Genomic DNA, 14,697 nt, shown 5'->3' on the forward strand with positions numbered 1-14,697 from the left:
AACAACTCACCTCATCCTCACATGTATTAGCCTTTCTTTATCAGACTACTATTAAAATTTACCCCAAGCTCATTATTCTTGCTAGATAAAAAAATTTTTCCGCTACGTACTTTGTGAAGTTTCTGGAGTAACACTGAAGTAGAAGTATTTTGATCATTTTCTTGGGTGCTTATTACCTACAAGGCACTTTGTTAAGAGCTGTAAGGGAACACATACATATTACTACAAAGATGTCTGCCCCAAAGATATTTAAAATGGAAGTTATACGTCTAACTTTGTGAAGAGCAATCCCCTTTGCAAAAAAGGCCCTACTAATGTCAACAAGAAGCAAATCCTGAGTGGAAAAAATGTTCCAGAAAATGTGTATTTCATTAAAAATATAAAGAAGGGAATGAAGGAGGGAGGAAGCTGGCAGGAAGGATGGGGATGGCAGAGAGAGGGAGGAAGGGGGGAGAGTGGGAGCAAAACAGCGAGCGAGAGAGAGAGAGAGAGAGAGAGAGAGAGAGAGAGAGATTGGGGGTGGGGTGATGTAAATAACCATCCAGCCAGGTACAGAGAGGAGGCTCAGGGAATTGCTAGTAACCAAGCTACAAGCTACAGCCCACAGCCACGGGGGCTCCAGCTCTGCTAGCAGGCTACAGCACTGAGATCACAGCCTTTTAGAAACACTAAATCTTACTCGGTGCTCTCCAAGGATTATCCCACAGGGTCCCGAGTTGATGCTGCTTCTCTCTTCTGCCAGTGTAGAGGTAAAATAACGCCCTCAGGCAACAAAGAAGTCCAGGAGGAAGAGCTCACAAAAGGATGAGGATTTGAAACACAGCTGCCTCCTAGGCCAGTGTCCACGCTGGGAGAAGGGGTCTCACTCTCAATCCAGTCACTCACTTCACCTGCCCCCAAAGGTTCCTGTGCCACCAAGGTCACACATCTTCCCTGCAAAGAGCTGACCCCAACTAAAGTGAGACTCGGACTGGGCTCTCCCCTCTCTCCCTCCCTGGTGTTGGGGTGGCATTCTGAATAAAATAGGTCCCCAAACAACAATAGCCCACAAAACGGAAATTCACAGAACTGAAATTGCATTGTGCAGCCATGGGCCAAGACATGATTAAGGAGAAGTAATCTTGTTCAGAGCAGAGGGGAACTAACTATGATACATACTGGTGATAACTACCTGATACTGTCCTAGGGAAGGGAACATGAGATAATGTGCACAGTGGCTGACAGACTCAATAAATGGAATCAATTGTACGCAGTATGCACAGTAGATTCTACTAAACAAATTACAGAAATCCCACGCCTACAAGTCTAAATTGTCAGCATATGTTCCTTCTTATGAAGACAATAACATTCTGCTTCCCTAACAAATCCGAATGCATCCATTTCTTTTACTCATTTGTTCTACATAGATTCACAGGATCCCACCCAGATATCATTACAGAAATGTACAAGTCCAATGAGGACAGACGTTTAATTGAGATAAGAGAGAATTATGTCAAACACTCACTAACATCTCTATTAATATATATAAATGCTCTAACAGCGGAAGTTGCGAGTATACGTCAATTTTTAAAGTCTGTAATCCACTGATTTTACGGCTTCTAAAGAACACTCTGTTCTTAATTTTTTAAGTTAAGCATACTAGTTCACTTTACTGGTTCCTAATCTTTTCGGGAAGGAATCTTAGACCTCTGAAAATCAGATAGCACCTAAGGCTCCTCTCCCCACACAGTCACGAAGAGCCGTAAACACAACATCTGGGGCTCAAGGATACCTGTGTTACTATGAAGTCAAGTTGTGAGTTCATGTAAATATGCATCTTGACAGAAGTACTCCTGTGCGACCCTGAAAAGAACCCCAACTCCTCAGACTGCTCAATAATACTGCACAGATAATCAGGACATTTAATAAGTACAACACATAATAAATAAAACTGACACTGTCAACTTAAATAGTAACTTCTCCGAAGAGAATGGCTCTTTCACACTTTAGTTTTGCCCTGAATTCATATCCACAAAGATGTAAAATGACAAAATTTCCTAATCTGTCATAAACAGCACTGAAATAGCTCCCACACAGTTACCTTCAAGGATGTCTGATAGTTTACTATCTAAGAAAATGTATCCAAAATTCATCCAAAATCTCACCTGCATAAAATTTCGTTGTAACAGTAGAGTCACGAGTGATTTGGATCACATAAAGGTAAGACAGAGAAACAGGAAGATAGTAAGCCCTTCATTTGGGCAGCAAGCAAATAGTGAAACGTTTACTTCTGCCTATGCAATAAATCAAATTCCGAGAGTTCTCTAATCCACCAACCTGTGTGATCACAGGTGTCCTAGTTGGGGTAACTAGTGAAACAAGACAGCTTTTAAGATAGAAGCAGATCTCCAGCAACTGAGGAATTCTCTAGTGTCCCAATGTGTATCTAGTTACAGATCCAAAGAGGCTCTTTACTCTTACCTAATTTGTAATCTATACTTAATTCATTCCATGTTGCCAAAGCAAAATATATGGATTTTTTAAAGAAGATACTGAAACTGTTCATTTCTTTGTTTTTTTTTTTTTAAATCCAGAAGTGCCACGATAGGCCAAAGAACAGGCAGAGTTACCACAGAGCTAATTTTGCCGGTGGCCACCAATTACAATGAAGTGGACCAAGGTCGGTGTGCCACACATGCTCCTGTGAGGCTCTCGCTTAATGTTCAAGGCAACCCTACACTGTAGGTGTTACCCTCATCTTACAGACAGGTAAACTGAAGATCAAAACGTGTAGAGTAATCCACCCAAAGTCACATGCTGGTAACTGGTGGAGCTAGGATTTAGATCTGGCCTTGTAACTCCAAGGCTCTGTTCTAGCATGCCACAATAAAATCCACACATTGTACATCTCCCAGCACTCAAAGGTTTAGCTGGGTCAGCAATTTTTCCCTTCTCTCCTCCCCTCAACATACACACATCAGGCTCGTTTAAACAAGGTATCATTTGCAAAGTACTGATCCAGTTGTATTTAATACAGAAGGCAACAGTGAAGCCTGAGCAACATACTTAATGTGCTTTAACACAGAAAGGAGTTGGAGGGGAACGTAACAGTCATTTACTATGAAAACCAAGTTTACCAATTCCATGTACTTTTTGACAATTGCCCATGAGATTTAGAAGACTCCACCTCTCTAAAACTGAAAGGGGTCAGAAATAGTGTTAGTTAAGGGTCACTTTTTCTTGAGTCAATACTTTCCACGCTCTGATTCAACCATGAATTTAATTTGCTTTAGCATACAGACAGTAATTTATCTTCCAGCCAATTCCTGAATTTGTAATTTTGATGGAATCAAAACCACAAATAGATGTTATTAAGCTTAACACTCAAATTTGATCTTGCTATCGAATACTCCTATGATCACACCTAGCAAGGAAGAGATACTTCCTGAAAAATATATTTAGCAACTAATAAAACTTCTAAAAGCAAGCAAGTCTGCAATCTTAAACCCCTCGTTCAAAAATCCAACCAAGATTGAGACTACTGGTCATTATTCCTTTTTATCTGTCTGGATGACAGTGAGAGGGGAAACTGTAATTTCAACTCCAGTGTTAATCCTACAAAAATTACAATCCATATGTGTAAACAGACAAAGATCAAAACTGCAACTAACGGCCACTGTGCTGCCGGCAGCATAAACCTGGTCGAAATGAACACGGGTTCCCACTCATGCCGGCACTAACGTCTTCACAGCGAAGGGACCAAGGCAGGAGGTGGAGCGCAGTGACCTCCCATTCCTCACAGGGACCTGAGACTTTCTGCTTTACTTCACAGGAAAACAGGTTCTGAAAACCTCATAGCTTAAAAACAAAAATACACCCAACAGAACCAGAAAGGCATATTCTATAACTCAAACTGGCAAGAGATGGAAAACTGAACCTAAGAAACCAAATGGTAGAAAAATAACAGAAGGCGCATAAAGTTCAGCGTTGCCCATTCTAAACTGTCCCTCAACTTCAAACACCACACATAATTCTGTTTGGGGGTTCTAAACACGGGTGAACAAACCAGTTTGCCCTCATTTTTGTGGCATGTGGTGGCTCAGGAAACCTACAAAAGACTGCACCAAGAGGTAGGATTATAAGTAAAAGAGGAAAAGATTGTTTATCACTGCAGCTTTAATAGAAATAAGGGGGAAGATGAATTTTAGTCTAAGTATTATTTAGTGCTTTTCTTTTTAACCAAAGCAAAGATAATCCTCAGCAGCTCCACATAACGGGTAACATACAGCTCTTTCATTAAGGGTGAGATTAGGTTCTGGTCATTCAGATACTGATTAAACTAGTAAGAACATATAAAGTTTAAAGTTCTTAAAGTATCAAAATAGCAAGGATTTCAGACGTCATAATCTTATCTTAGAAACTGGTATTTTTATATACACACACATACAATACCATTATTTTATCATTAAAATAAATCTCTTACCTCTGAAGCTATTCAAATATTCTTTGTAATATTAAAGTATATTAAATTTACTATATAACAATTAAAATAACTACACCATCATATAATGAAAACTTCTATCAAAAAATATTTTTAAATTTCAGAGTCATGACCACAAAAATGAGAAGAGGAAATAAATAGCTACAATAAGTGCTTCAGAATGCTGAGGATTTTCTAGTCTCTTACCCATAATCCCTCAGGACTTTTTCTCAATATATGTGCCAAGTTTTAACCTTTTAAACAAAGTTACTTGCCCTTAATTTTTAGAGAAAATTTAAACAGAACAGAAAGAAAAATGCTTAAGAAGTCTGAAAAATGAAAGCACAGATTCCGTCCGGCCTACAGTGTGGGTAAGGGTGTTAAGGACTTACTAAACCTTTAAGGAACAACTGCATAAAGAACTCTCAGTAAAAGTTTCAGGTGGAAAAAGCCATATTACATTTTGTTACAAATCCAAGAAGTTTTAAGTTTTACACATGCACGCATATTCTAAAGACTCTATTGTGGGATAAACACAATTAAGAATCACCCCTGCCCCACATGAGGAGAATTCAGGAGTGCACACAAACAGGTTAGGGCAACTCCTTTCTCATTCTTATTTCCTTTCTTGCTTTTCCTCCAGAATGAGCCAAGTTGCTAGAATAGGAACAGCTTTATCAGCAAACAAAACCTCTTAAGAAGCTACTGCTTCAAACAGTTCATGAATTCTTAAAGGAAAAGGTAAAAAATAAAAAGCCACGCCCCCATAAACATTCTGACAAAACAAACAAGATCCCTATCTTTTGTTGGTATCACATCATGAGTGTGAAGGAAACTAATAAGCATGATTTAACTCAATTCTACCACAAACAAATCAGAATTACACTTAAAATCAGTTTCTAGATTTAATTTTTAGAGTGTATGTTAATTAAAACACGTTCATGATCTATAACATTCAGCTTAAGAAAACTTTTAAAGTTATATTTTACTCAGTGTAAGAGTCAGTCATTCTCAACAAAAGAACGCTAGTGCAGAGGAGGACACTAAACATCAGTGGCTTCTTGAAATCATCAATAAAACAAAATGGAAGAACTCCACAATCCTAGACACAATCCCTCTGCCATCCACACTGCTGAGGGAGTTAGGCCAAGGCAACGTCTCACTCGGTTCCTGTGGTTTCCAAACGGATTTCAAAAATAATACACAACTTAAGAGAAATGAAATATTTATAAGAAGCTCAAACCAACAAATATGTCATTAAAAAAAACCAAAACACTTAATAGACAAGAGCTGGAAAGGGATAAAAATTTAATGTTATTTTTTTTTAAAAACTGTTTGAGGTGCTCAAAGGAATACAATAAATCTGTTTAATCCATAAACCCCAAAGCAAAAATAACTCAAGGCATTAGTTTTCACCACAACTTAGCTTTCCAATACCAAAGATTTCACTTAATCACACTGCCTTATTATTTAGGATTAAAGTGGGCAATTCTAAAGTGAGTAGTGAAAGTTCATCTTGGCTAATTAGCAAAGCCTTATAAAACACTGCTACTTATTCAGTGTAAGTGTCCTGCTTAGAAACATTACAAACAAAAACTAGATTTAGGCAAGGCGGAGCTGAACAATTTAGCAGCTGGGCGAACCTGGGCAAACCATGGAACCCCTCAAACATCAGTGACCTCGTCCACACAGGAGGAGAATGACTGCCTACTTTGCAGGGCTATTGGGAGGATTAGCAACGATGTACACGGAGCACCAAGCACAGCGCTAGGCACAAGACAGACGTGCTAAAGAAACGAGTAACTGCTGTCATCGTCACCATCAACAGAAAGCGGTTCATCACTTGACGACATGATGTGCGTGTAAGTGTCAAATCATGAGATGTGTCCCTATCAAAATACACTTCAGCCAAGAACTCTTGTAATGTCTGACACTGGTTTAATCTGAGCAGTAATAAAGAAAAACGGTTGCTTTCAACATTTATCTTCTTCACTTTGAGAAACAACAGTAATGTTTTCAAATAACTCCTGCTTCTCCAAGTCATTCAACTTCCTAAACCACGTCGACCAAGCTATTAACATTAATAAAAGCAACTGTCCTTGGCAGCACGCAGAGTATGAGCAGATAACGTGAATGCCAACAGGAGCACCATGTGAGCCTGTCTGAAGCTGCAACTCCCAGTTCCCCACACAACCTTTAACGGTTAGGAAATGTCTATTAATTTTTAACCAGCTTGAGGGTATCCTCGGGGTATTTATCCAATTCCTCAGTTCTTCAGAGGCAACTTCAAATGTAAAAGTATATACACTCTCCTCTCTGTAATTCTACTGTGAACATGGAAGTTCATGTATTGGGTTGGCCAAAAAGTTCCTTCGGTTTTTGAGTAAAAATAAAAGACACATTTTTCATTTTCACCAAGAACTTTATTGAGCAACGTATTCACCGTTCTGCTCCACTACGCTCTGCCATTTTTCAGGCAACTTCATAATTCCATCTTCCCAAAACTTTTTATCTTTTTGAGCAAAGAACTGTTCCAGGTGCCTTTTATAGTCTTCTAGGGAAAAGAAAATTTTTTCCATTAAGAGAATTTTGTAAAGAGCAAAATAAATGGAAATCCGAAGGTGCAATGTCTGGTGAATATGACAGAGAAATCAGAACTTCCCAGCCAAGCTTTTTTCTCTGGTCATCAAAGAAACATGCATTGCATTATCCTGATGGGAGATTATGCATTTTCTGTTGACTAATTCTGGATGCTTTTTGCCAAGTGCTGCTTTCAGTTGGTCTAATTGGGAGCAGTACTTGCCGGAATTACCCGTTTGGTTTTCCAGAAGGAGCTCATAATACAGAACTCCCTTCCAATCCCACCATATACAAAAACTTCTTTGGATGAAGACTGGCCTTTGGTGCGGTTGGTGGTGGTGCATTTCACTTGCCCCACAATCTCTTCCGTTCCACATTATGGTACAGTATCCACTTTTCACCGCCAGTCACAATTTTGTTTTAAAAATGCAACGTTTTCATTATGTTTTAGTAGGGAATCACATGCAGAAATACAACCAAGAAGGTTTTTTCGCTTAACTTACGTGGAACCCAAACATCAAAGTGATTAACATAACCAAGCTGGTGCCAATGATTTTCAGCGCTTGATTTGGATATCTTCAGTATGTCGGCTATTTCTCACGCAGTATATAACATTGATTCTTCTCAATTAATGTTTCGATTTGATCGCGATCAACTTCAACTGGTCTAGTGACCGTGGAGCATCGTCCAGCGCGAAATCTCCAGCACAGAACTTCGCAAACCACTTCTGACACATCTCATCAGTCACAGCACCTTCTCCATACACTGCACGAAACTTTTGGGTTTTTTTGCATTTAGGCTGCTTTTTTACCTTTCTTGAAATAATAAAGCATAATACGCCGAAAATGTTGCCGTTTTTCTTCCATCTTCAATATTAAAATGGCTACACAAAAATTCACCAATTTTGGGCTTCCCTGGTGGCGCAGTGGTTGAGAGTCCGCCTGCCGATGCAGGGGACACGGGTTCGTGCCCCACTCCGGGAAGATCCCACATGCCGCGGAGCGGCTGGGCCCGTGAGCCACGGCCGCTGAGCCTGCGTGTCCGGCGTCCGGAGCCTGTGCTCCGCAATGGGAGAGGCCACAACAGTGAGAGGCCCGCGTACGGGGGAAAAAAAAAAAAAATCATCACCAATTTTGATAAGATTCTTTTTAAATGCATGCTGATATGACAGCTGTCACAACGCAATCTAACAAAACCGTTTCAAGCGAAGTTAAAGACAACTAAGCGCTTACTAGAGCCATCTTACGGCAAAAACCCAACGAACTTTTTGGCCAACCCAATACTGTAACAGCTCTGTAAACAGAAATGTAAAACTGCCTAAGAAAAGGAAATACTCGATAAGTTTTAAAAACAATAATGAATTCATAATGTAGAAAAAGAACCCAGGATTTTTATCTAGGCAAAGCACAACAAATTTTTTTACTTTCAAATTACAATTGGATTTTTAAAAATCAACAATTTTGAACTCCCTACATTCAAGGTCCTTTTACCTTTTAGGAAACTTAGTAATTAATCCTTTTTTGCTGTATGAGGCAAGTCTCACCTTCCAGTTTCCATATGGACAGGAGAACCAGGATAACAACCTTAGAGCACAGCATATTTCCTAACACACTCCATTATGGTATCAAGAATTTTGCAAATTCATCCACTAAAATACAGTTGAAACTCTGCAAAATGCTTTGAAAAACTGTAGTTAATCCATAAATTTCCCTATGAACAAGGTTATACACAGCAAGAATCAAAGGCACAAAAATATCAACCGGGCTTCCCTGGTGGCGCAGTGGTTGAGAGTCCGCCTGCCGATGCAGGGGACACAGGTTCGTGCCTCGGTCCGGGAGGATCCCACATGCCGCGGAGCAGCTGGGCCCGTGAGCTATGGTCACTGAGCCTGCGCGTCCGGAGCCCGTGCTCCGCAACGGGAGAGGCCACAACAGTGAGAGGCCCTCATACCGCAAAAAAAAAACAGAGAACAAAAATCAACCAACTTATTTACCTAAATTCAGAGCAATTCAGTAGCAGTAGAATTAGAAATCAAAAAAATTCCTAGCTTCTTACTGTTGCAAAAACATTAAAGCTGCACTAAGCTTTTAAAAACACCACAAAAACAGCAGGATCAACCAGGCAGGCAACCCTCAGAGACAGGTCACCCAATGCTCAGCAAAGGCATCACCTCAGCTAGTGGCAGCGAGAGCTCCACTGGGGACCGACTAGGACACTGCTCACTTGGGCCCAAGGCGACAAGCTCACAAGCCATGTAACATCTAATGCTGGGGCCCTATCTCCACGGGATCGTAGCCACCTGCAACTGCCCCAAGCCCTGCTCCAACACTTGCCAACAAGAACTAGGGATGAGCGCCCTGTAAGTGGGCACAGGACCTGCCCACCAGGCACCCAGAAAGCTCAGGGCCCATCTGCAATCATCCTCAGGCACCATGGCTAGGCCTCTGTCATTCAGCCAGGCCTCCACTCTTCAGCTTTGGCCAAGGAACCTCAAAAGGAGCTGTCGGCTACTGGGGAAGGTCAAGACATCAAACTCCACTGAAGCCCACCTGTTCGCTTTTATTAAATGTATTCTCTAATTTTAACTTTAAATGGAACCAGTGCTATCACTTCTGCTGTTGTCCACCACAGGCAAAAGCAGACAGAAAGCAGAGTATCATGCAGAAGAAAAGGCATGCAAAACCTGGGCTCAAGCTCTGACTCTTGACACTCACTGGCAGACAGAGCTTGGACAAGTTATCCACCCTTGCTACGTGTCCATTTCCTCATCTGGAGCTGGTACAAACCACGCAGAAGTAGAGGCTAAATGGGAATACCCACGAGACTGCTCAGTACCACTCAGCACTACTCAGGGCTCTCTGCTCCGTCTGGCTGCAGCACCGCACAGCCCACAAGGCTCCACGTCTCCATCAGAGCCTCCTGCTGCATCTCTGTTTCTACGTGTTGTCCAGCAATGTCCTGTGACCTCTCATGTCCCCGTGAGTTTCTTTCCCCAAATCTTTCTTTCTTCCCCTCCTCAATGTTCTTCACAGGCGTCCTCCCCACTGTGCTCTGCTTTTCGACCACAAAGTAGCATCACCTCCTCTCCCAGAGGGCTCCTGCCAACCCCTTCCCTATTCTAGAGCCTGTACACACATCAACTAGAACACCTAGTAAACCTGACCCACACTGAGCTGCAATAAAACAGACGATAAACTCCTCCCCGGATGTTTTCCTCCTCTCTCTAATCTCCCCTACCAATCCTGCCACTAAGTGCAGTGCTGGTGGGAAAGGGGCCAGTATGTCCATTTGCACAACTGAGTTTCATACAAAAAGACCCATGTGGGTTTCTAGGTGGCTCTCCCTATACACCACCCCAGCAATAAGTAACCAACACTGCTAAAAGAACACCCAATCCGGTCCTTCTTCCTGGAGCTCTCAGCCCCGAGAACTTGACAGGGCCCACCCCTGGGTCAGTCAAGTCACAGCCTCTGAAAGGCTATCCCTGGCTACCCGTCCACAGTCACACCATACGTAACCACCTGCAACACACACACACTTTATTAACATTATAAGATCTGTCTTGTTCATCTGTTGGTTGGTTGTCCCCTCATTCTCCAGAATGTAAATTCCATGAAAGCAGGGACCTGGGTTATGTTAGTTCTCTGCTGTAGCTTCCAGCACCTAACACAGTGTCTGACACAGAATATACTTGTTAAATAACAAGGCGGGGGGATGGGGGGTGGATATCTCCAGGTTTTTTATGTGAACGATTTTAATTATGGAAACATGAAATATTTCCTTTTTAAACTGGTTATAATTTAACTGTTCTGTGGTAACTAAAAGTCACTTAGATAAATACTAAAAACTACCTCAGGGACTATTTACAGCTTTTAGAAAAGATTATGTGAACCTGTTAAGGGATCTCACGGCACTGTGCTCTTTATAGCTCGTTACTGTTTTTGTTACAAACTTTGTCTTCTTAACTGTCTGGTTATTAGCTATAAAACTACTTGCTGCTACAAATAACTCTTCTAATTTCCTCCTTCTAATGTGCTATAGACAGGAAAGTCAACAGGTTAGAAGTAGGCCTAAAGTAAGAGAGAAGCAGCCTACAGTGAGGCCCTGCCACGGGAAGGGAGAGGGAGGACCCACTGCTTCCTTAGAGCTAATACAAGTGCTCCATAAATACTGACTGATTAACTGACTCACAAGCTCAGTAGCTCCTCTGCAAGCATCACACAGGTAACTAACCATCAGCCACATTCTGTCAGTGGCACTTACAGGTACCACGGACCCACATGCTGCACAGAGACGTTCCTTATTATTATCTCTCCTGCTCTTGACAGCAACCCAGTGAGGTTGGGTATATAGCACAAGGACCATTCCATGTTATGACACCTACTTTTAAAGCTATGGAAACTGCACCCCCATTAAAAGTGACATGATTTGCCCAGCCATACACCTGGTAAAAGCCCAAGAGTCCCACGTTTTTCATTCCTTCCACTAAGCCCATGTACATCAAGACACTGCTGCCGCTTTAGAGTAAAAAGAACTCTGGGTAAGGTTCTTATGTAGCCAAAAGAGAGCAGGGCAACAACATTCCATTACAGTCTATATTTTAAAAGAACATTTGCCAACAGTCATTTACTGCTAACAAGCAAATTCAACAGAAATCAAGACGATAAATACTTCTAAATTTGGCCTTTCTATGTTCAGATCACAATCTTCCCGTGGATTAAATACGAATCTTTCAGTGAAATATTGAAAACCCAACACTGAAAACCCTCCCTTCCTCTCTACCTGAAAAGTTTAATCTGTCCCACCCAAGGAACTTCTCACGCTCAATCTCATTACAGGGGCTGCTCAGACATGTAAGAAGTCAGGCTGAATTACAAAGGTGAGAATCCAGAATTCTAGTTCAAAATGCCTAACATATGAACACCTTTGGCCACTGGCAAAACAGCATGCTCCCTGGTCAGAGACAATATGAACTGTGTTCTCACAGCCCTGTGTTCTCTTCCTTCATTGCAGGTTTGCGTGAGTCTTTGTTTGCCAATCAACAAATTATTTATTGAGGGCCTGTTCCATGCCAACCATCTAGGCCCCGATCAGTAACTTACTGATTTAATGTTTGTCTCCCCCACTAGACTACAGGCGCCAGGAGAAAAGTTACTGCTGCTTTTTTCCTCACCATTGTCCTGTACGACCTAGCAGAGCGCCTGGCACATGGCAGGGGCTTAACAAACATTAGTTCAATGAATGACTGAGAGACAGACAGAGGCAGAGAGATAGAGACAGAGAGGGAGAGAGAAGAGGAGGGGCCACTTTGTATGCAAAGGAATCAGGGCTTTCCACTGCCCAGAACACGCGGCATGATCCACCAGCGATCTGATGAATTCTGAAAGGCACCACATGCAATGCACAGCTGTAGGCACAGCAGCTGTCATGCAAAGGATCAGAGGCCCAGAACTATGAAGAATTCAGCCCTTTGTTTCTCTCTGCCTGCCTCCTAACCAAAATGAAGTTAGGTCCACTGTCAATCTACCTGTCAGCTGCATGTCTTCAACATCTGGCTTTCAGAAATACTAAGTTAATATTGCTACTGAATGAAATTTATGTTGATTTATTCTCTGACATCACTGCCTGAAAAGATATTTAAATGTTGGAGGTCACACATAAGACCTAAATAGAACCAAGTTAACATAAAAAGTTCTCCATTTCAGGACTTTGTAAGCTATAAATTAGCTTACACAGAGTACTTAATTTAAAAACAAAAAAGGTTTGACTATTTAAACTTTAGATCATAAAGAGCAAACACAGCTCCTTACCAGTAAGCTATTCAAAACAGATTGTTAAGTTCCGAGAGGGAGCCTCACATAAGTATTTTAACTAAAACTTAAGATTCAGTCAGTTATACACAGCTCGGAGTAGTTATAAATAACAGGATAATAAGAAATATGAACTACTTAACTCAATGCAAAAACCCAGCAATATGGGCAGGTATAAAAATGAAGATGTGTAAGTTCATGTACCACTAATAAACCTTATTTTCAGTTTTTTCCCCCACATTCAAATAAAAAGAAAAATTAAGGAATAAATAAAAATCTATGAAATGTTCTAAACATGCACAGCAAAGTACGCTGAACAGAGAAAAGCATTAGGATGAAGTTGCTATTAACCTATTAACCTATGACTATATTTAAATACGTGAGTTAGTTATGCTTAGTAACAGAGTAAAGATCCGCTGCCCTCCCAACTCCAGCCCCTGCAAATCACAGCTTACCTAGAAAGGCTGGTGACGTTAGTTATACACAAAGTAAACACTAAATAAAGGAACAATCTGAATTATGTGAAGAGTTTGCAAACAATTATGCGCTAAGCCTAACAGCAACAAAAATCTCAAAACAGTAAACAACAACAAGAGCAAACAAACAAAAAACACCTGGCAATTTTCTAGACCCTGATCATCAGATTCATGATCAAAGCATTTAATGACCCAAAACTGACGAAATCGAGTTAGATAAACAGCGAACATGTATTCAGTAAAAGGCCTAACAAACTCCCTTGGATGGGTTATTGATTATACCGTAAAATACAAAGAACATGTAATGGAAAAATCAGAATAGACTTTTTTAACTTCTTGCCTACATTTTTAAATGTTACTTTTACATTTTTCCAAAGTCAAGTTTACATTATGATTTTATTTACAGTATGACTGCCACAATTCACTTTGCAGTGTTCTAAGTAAAGGTTGGACTCAAGTTCAGATGGCTACAAACATTTATTTAAGACTTAGGGCGGGCAAAAAAAAAGGAGATTTATATTAGTAAGAAACTACCATACCCCTCGCCTTGGCATATATTCAAACAGGGCTCTAGGAAAGATTCTCTGATTAATATTAAAATTCTTCATTAAAAGAAAAAAAACAAAACAAACAACGTGGAGAATGCCAGCTGGAAATATGATCTATCCAACCAAACTATCTTCCTCCCAGAAATTATCACCTGCCTTCTGTAAGTGCGACTACACTTCACCTTTTGTTTGAAAACATTATTAAACAAAATAAAACTGTTGGAGTTGAGTCAAAAGTAACAGCACACCGTTCAACTTCCATTTTGTTAATGGCCTAATTTCAAAAAGGTCTGCGCTGAAACCTTCGCCAGCCGCGAGTGTTGCAATCGTGTGCAGCGCAGTCTTGAGTGGCGTGGAGTGGCCCAGGGCCCGGCCCGGGGAGGAGTGGGGCGGCCGGGTGGCAGGGCCCGGCCCGGGCGTAGCGGCAGTGTACGGCGCGGCCGGCTCTCCCTGCCCCGGGAGGCCAGTGCATCGGCCGCGGCGCGTCCGGCCCTCCCGCACAGTCCGGGCGGATGGACACGAGGCCGCCGAATCTGCGGACCTGGAAATGTCACTCTCGGAACACATTTTATGACGCGTCGCTGGCGAACAGCACAAAAAGCTAGGAATATACCGGGCGTGCAGTGCACGGCTCTGGAGAGACCGACCGCCGCTCCCACCGCGAGTCCAGAGACCTGCGCTGTGGACAAGGGAAGTGACAACTGTCCTCGGGCCCCTCGCGGTGCGCGTCCGCTCACTTTTCCGTGCCCGGCTCCTCCACCCCAAGTTAGAAAAGAGCTCGAGCGCGGCGTCCGGCGCCGTGATTCAGCAGCGCCGGGGGGGGA

General features: G+C 41.8%; 1 protein-coding gene across 4 annotated transcripts in view; it reads right to left on the reverse strand.

Annotated features, from left to right (window-relative positions):
- PRDM2 (PR/SET domain 2) overlaps positions 1–14,697 on the reverse strand; it is a 148,205-nt gene that overhangs the window by 97,852 nt on the left and 35,656 nt on the right. The window lies entirely within an intron of this gene.

Source organism: Neophocaena asiaeorientalis, unplaced genomic scaffold (genome assembly GCF_003031525.2).
Source record: "Neophocaena asiaeorientalis asiaeorientalis breed wild unplaced genomic scaffold, Neophocaena_asiaeorientalis_V1.1 scaffold275, whole genome shotgun sequence".
NCBI classification, from domain to species: Eukaryota; Metazoa; Chordata; class Mammalia; order Artiodactyla; family Phocoenidae; genus Neophocaena; species Neophocaena asiaeorientalis.